Genomic DNA, 6,000 nt, shown 5'->3' with positions numbered 1-6,000 from the left:
TGGTTTCAGTTCTTTTTTTTCCTTTTCTTTTTTTCTTAATTTTTTCACATATGAATATACCATTTTACACGTCTCCTATGCCAGCTTTGAGTCTAAATATGGTGTAAATTTGAGGGTTTAAGTGCAGTTTTGTGCACCAGTCACAATGAACTCAATCTCATCTGCATTCATAAGCTGTCGGTGGTTAGTTAGTGTAGTTATGGTTAGATTTATTGATAAGGACAAAAAAAGATAGGCAAAAACAGGGTTCACAATAAGCAATGAATGAGTGTAAAAATATGACATTTATCCCGCAAAAAAACTTTAAAAAAAGTATCAAGGAAAGTTTGATATGACCTTATTTCCAATAATGATGTATTCTGATTAATAAACATTTTTGTATTTGAGTTTATCTGCTTATTTGTTGTGTTATGTTTGCACCCTTTTTGAACAAATGACAAACACTTATGCACAGAATGAACAAAGGCAGACTGGTAATATGGTACTGATAAACTGGTGATAAACTGCATAAATGCATAAATGCAAAAACTCATCCTGTAGTGCTGCTTGGAAAAAGTCAAGAGGGCATTACCTCACTAAGTGTTTACCATAGAGGATCTTGCATAGAGGAAGACGTGTTCATAGACTTCTCTTTGACTGCACTGCTCTGAGGTAAGGCTTATCTCTTGTGAACTGACATTTTTAATCGTATAGGCTAAACAACGTGTTCATGACTATGCTTAATTAATAAAGATATTAATCAGTGATGGGAGATTCATGCAGTGACTCTCTCTTCATATCTCAGTAATAATAACACACAAGCTGAAGGTAAATTTAATTACTTACAATCGTGGTTAGACCCTTATGTAAAAGAAGTATAGGTCTACTATTAGTACTGTACATCTTTTATGCTAAAGAATAAGAAAGTATACCACATTGTCTACCTTTTACATATTTCTCAGAAATATACTTAAAACATAAGTATTCTTGACCAGGGGCGTAGCCATCTTTTCAGAAGTAAGGGGGACAGAAATGTCGTAATACCATTTTTTTTTTTTTTTTACCAATATAATTTATCGCATCTCTTGCTTTTAATTCGGTAATATATCAAATACATTGCTGAACAATAACCACTAATATCTATAATTTTTTTCTCCTATATTTTATGCCAATTTAATGATTGGTTTTTATGTAGCCTAAACACTTGTGCATTAAGTCTCCATAGATTGTATGCAATGTAAAAAAAAAAAAAGTTAATACAGGTAATAAAAAAGGTAATACAGTGAAATATTATTCTGATGTAAATCAGCTGTTCTTTATTTGAATATATAGTAAAGTGCAATTTATTCCTGTGATCTAAGCTGAATTAATCATCATTACTCCAATCTTCAGTGTCACATGATCCTTCACTAATTATTCTCATATGAGGATCTGATGATCAACACATTTATGATGATTATCAGTGTTGAAAACAGTTGTGCTGCTTCATTTTTGTGGAAACCACCACACCATTCAAAAATTCATTAGAAAAGAGAAATTAATACTTTTATTGATCAGACATGCATTAAACTGAACACAGGGGATATTTTTAATATTACAAAAGATATATTTTTTAATAAGTGCAAATGAAATGCTGTGCATTGAACTTTCTATTCATCAAAGAATCCTGAAAATGAAAATGTCTCATGGTTTCCACAACATTTTTAAGCAGCACAACTGTTTTCAACACAGATAATAATCATAAATGTTTCTTGATTCTAAAATCATCATGAGAATGATTAGTGAAGGATCTTTGAAGACTGGAGTAATGATGATAAATTCAGCTTTGATCACAGGAATAAATTACACTAGGAGGCCTACTATATATTCACATAGAAAAAAAAGCTTTTAATTTGTAATCATATTTCACAATTACTGTTTTAACTGTATTGTTTTAACTGTATTTTTGATTAAATAAATGCAGCCTTGGTGAGCAGAAGATACTTAACATTAAAAAAACGTCATTATTAACATTAAAAAAACTGCATTATTCATATGATGACATTATTGCCAATAAATAGCTTACATTGTGATGGCTTGAAAAACATACATAAAGCATATTGTCGCAATCGTCTGATTGTCGTCGTCACATTTCAGCTCATAACGATTATTTTCCTTCAGCTGCAGCTCCAGCGCGACAGGGTACGATCCGCTTTTGGACTTTCTGTGAGAGAGTGCCCTCCTCATATTTAGATACGAATAAAATGACAGGTCATGCATAGACTATTTTTTGACCCTGAATTTGATGTATTCACATTGGTTTCTATGTAAATACACTTGCCCGTGGGCTGTGACCTCAAGAAGCGCGCTATCAAACAAGGTTGGAGAAAGCTGTCTTTAGTGTCATTGCCTCCCGCCCACCTCCCGCTCAGGTAACGCCGGTTCGTATGAGGCGCCGTATAGGTTATGACAAAAGCGAAGTGAACCTCGCGAGAGAGACCAACAGTCCGCGAGAGATGCCCAGCGTGTCCGCGGGAGAGACCGACCCTGCATCCCAATTCGCATACTATCCATCCTAAATAGTATTCGAAAATAGAATTAGTAGGCTACGTCCCAAATCGTAGTATGTTGAAAAGAGTATTCCAAAGATTCCCGGAGGGTTTAGCCTACTATTTCCGGTCCGAATTCGAAGTATGGATCGATGGGCACTCTAACTGCTGATATTGCGCACAACCCATTGCGAGTTGGACGAGGATTCGATTAGAACTACAAACGCGGACAAAAAGCGTTAAAAACTACAAACATGACGGATGTGCGAGTCTGACGGTTAAGTAGAGAAGTTTAGATAAAGGGGTTTGAGTGACCAACTATCAATATTTAACCTGACAAAAAATATATTTATTCAGTGTTGTCCACATTATATTTCACCTGCAGCAGCATTGTGAACTTTTTTAAAGGGGGGGGGGGGGGGGGGGGTGCTGTTTCATGCATAGGCTACTGAGCTTTTTACACTGTTAAAGACTTGGATTCCCATCCTAAACATAGACAAAGTTTTAAAACTAATGTTGGACGTTTGATGGAGTATTTCTGTGTCAAAAATACTCCTTCCGGTTTCTCACAAGTTTCGGAGAGTTTTTTTCGAGTATGGGTCCACTTGACGTTAATAGAGTGGAAGGTCCTTGTATGGGCCGTACGGGCTCTTCTCCCGGTAGGGTGCGCGCGCGTGTGACTAGAGCACGCCGTAAACAGTCTCTCAGGTGCAGATCCAGTCGTCCGTGAACACTTATGTGGCGCGCCGCGCTCCACTTTATTCCTATGGGTGACGTCGAGCGACTTCCACGCTTCAGCACAGCATTCCGGGAAGGCAGCGCTGCATTTGAACCGATTTGAACGCAGAAATGACGGGAAGCTTCACAACATCGTTTCAGTCGCGTCTCAAATTGGATTTACTGGAAGCTTGCATACTTTTCTGCTACACACTCAAAAGTATATACCTTTTCTTCACAAAAAGAGTACATACTTTTAGGACGTAGTATAAGTAGGCGAATTGGGACGCAGCACGACAGTGCGCGAGAGATGCCCAGCGTGTCCGCGAGAGAGACACTAGGTGTTTCTCAATGTCAATGATGTTTCCTTGGAAGGACTGATCCTTCCAAGTCACTTCCTTCAGAGGCTAGGCGAGGCTCCTCTTTAGCATTCGGAGAACACGTAAATGGAACCATAGACATCATGTACGTAGACACCCCATGATGTGCTGGAGCGTGATCCAGCGTCGCCGCCATATTGGTTGGGTCTCTCCACTCAACGCTAGCATTCAGAGTCAATGGAGAGCGAGCAGTAATGCCTGAATTTTATGCAGTTTACGGTTGCAATAACGCAATATTGATACCAGATCGCATGGGATTACGTTTCACAAGTAAGATTGAACAATAATTTAGGTTATTTTACAATATTTTACATCATTATCATTTCATGCTTGTGTCATTTGTGGTGTCTGTAGGCCTATTTCACAAAGTAAGGCTGCAACACATCGCAAAATTAACTACCCTGGAGTTACAGAGTGCAAGCATACGCAAGAAGCTGTGCAAAACAGTTCTTTTTAAAGGATTTTAGCTCCCCAGTCCCAGTTGCAAGTCTGACAGTGTAATGTAAGATGCTGGAATGACCTGGAATTATAACGTTTACTTTAGGCCTTTAAAAAATTATAATTCTGAGCTGGTACAGTATACAGGGAGTTTGTATGTGTTACAGAAGGTGAGTGTGTGTGTGTGTGTGTGTGTGTGTGTGTGTGTGTGTGTGTGTGTGTGTGTGTGTGTGTGTGTGTGTGTGTGTGTGTGTGTGTGTGTGTGTGTGTGCGTGTGTGTGTGTGTGTGTGTGTGCGTGTGTGAGAGAGAAATAAATTAAGTGAAAAATCAAACTTGTTTCTTTATTAAAATATAAAATTAATAAATGTATACATTTATCAATATGTCATAGTCTACCATATGTCTTAGTTAAAGCTCGTAATACAAAGTCTTTCTACATGAAAGCAGAATTTTTCAATGTGTGACAGTGTCCTGTATCATAACTAAGTCTCTGCAGTTTGTAACAAACCAAACTGTGTGAAAATCCGGTAAAAACTCGGGGAGTTATGATCATTGTAGTTGAGAATACATCTTCCTCAGTAGAAATAAATGCGGGGGGCGGAGCATTGGGGACCCATCCAAGATGGCGCCGCGCTGATACGTCCGCTCCAATAGCCAGCGTAAGTCTATGGGGCGTCTACGTATATTATGTCTATGAATGGAACAGGCTAGCAAGTGCACGTCATTGTGTCATTACGTCAGTGAAAAGGTCCGTTGGCCATCAATAACGTTATGTGTAACATTATTTGTATATTTTTTTTATATCAATACAGTGGTAATTTGTACCGGCATTTAAACGTTAAACTTTATGTATATTTACTACGGTTATAATAAATGTTTGGTAATGTAAATAAAAGCATTGTGGCAATCAGCAAGGCGAGGGACCGTGAGAGCGGGCCGGTGGAGTGATAATGAGCGGCAGCTGATCGCCACACCGGTCTCGGCTCCCGGCAGAGTGATTGGAGTATAAATGGTGGAGCGTGGAAGACGAGAGAGGACTAGGCCTGGAGTTTATGTTATGGTTTGTTTATGTTTTAAAGTTGCTGAACGCCGGTTCCCGCCTCCTTCCTTCCCATCTCCAATTCATTCATTCATTCATTCATTCATTCATTCATTCATTCATTCATTCATTCATTCAATCATTCATTCATTCAATCATTCATTCATAATAACGTGATGTCTGACGCAGCAAGAAAAATAGTAAACAATACGGGGGACGAAAATACATTTTATTAAAAGTGCGGGGGACACGTCCCCCGTCCCCCGTGTAATCTACGCCCATGTTCTTGACTTATACTGAATAAATATATTTGGGTCTAAAGGTCTAAATATATTTGGACTATACATGCAATTTCTTGTCTTTTGATCGAGATCAGGCCCGGGTTATATGGTGCAGAGCACCCTCAAATGAAAGCAAAAACACCCTCAGTTGATTCTGTAATAATACTGGTGAAACAGATTTGGCAGATTTGCACATTTGTGTCCGAGCTCAGAGCTTTGGAGAGCGTCAAGTTTTTTTCTGCCAGATTTTTTTAGCAGGTTATTCAAGTGTTGAGTTGATGCAGGCTCGCAAAACCTCTCATTAACAAAGTCAAGACAAGATGTAGGGTAAGTAAGAGATTTATTGTTGACAACTTAATTTGTATAATGGAACTTTGTGAGATTGTGATGAACTGACAAAGCAACAGCATTTTAGTGATGGTAGCGATCTTGGCTCGCTTTTTCACGTCTACAGTCTACAGAGGTGTCAAAAGTACTCGCATTCATTACTCAAGTGGAAGTATAGATACTAGGGTTTAAAAATACTTCTGTAGAAGTTGAAGAATCAACTCAAGTTTTTTACTTAAGTAAAAGTGTAAAAGTACTGGTTTTCAAAACTACTTAAAGTATAAAAGTAAAAGTAATGTAAGGAAAAAAA

At 38.2% G+C, this 6,000-nt stretch overlaps 1 protein-coding gene across 1 annotated transcript in view; it reads left to right on the top strand.

Annotated features, from left to right (window-relative positions):
• The first annotated feature begins 603 nt into the window (after nt 1-603).
• LOC137064132 (junctional adhesion molecule A-like) overlaps nt 604-6,000 on the top strand; it is a 101,496-nt gene continuing 96,099 nt past the window's right edge. Inside the window, exon 1 of the mRNA XM_067435466.1 lies at nt 604-651. The gene's annotated coding sequence lies outside the window, so the exon portion shown is untranslated. The remainder of the gene's footprint in view (nt 652-6,000) is intronic.

The sequence above is a fragment of the Pseudorasbora parva genome, chromosome 24, assembly GCF_024679245.1.
Source record: "Pseudorasbora parva isolate DD20220531a chromosome 24, ASM2467924v1, whole genome shotgun sequence".
In the NCBI taxonomy this organism is placed as follows: domain Eukaryota; kingdom Metazoa; phylum Chordata; class Actinopteri; order Cypriniformes; family Gobionidae; genus Pseudorasbora; species Pseudorasbora parva.
The sequence above is the reverse complement of the archived record's forward strand: the minus strand, read 5'-3'. Positions and strand labels throughout refer to the sequence as shown.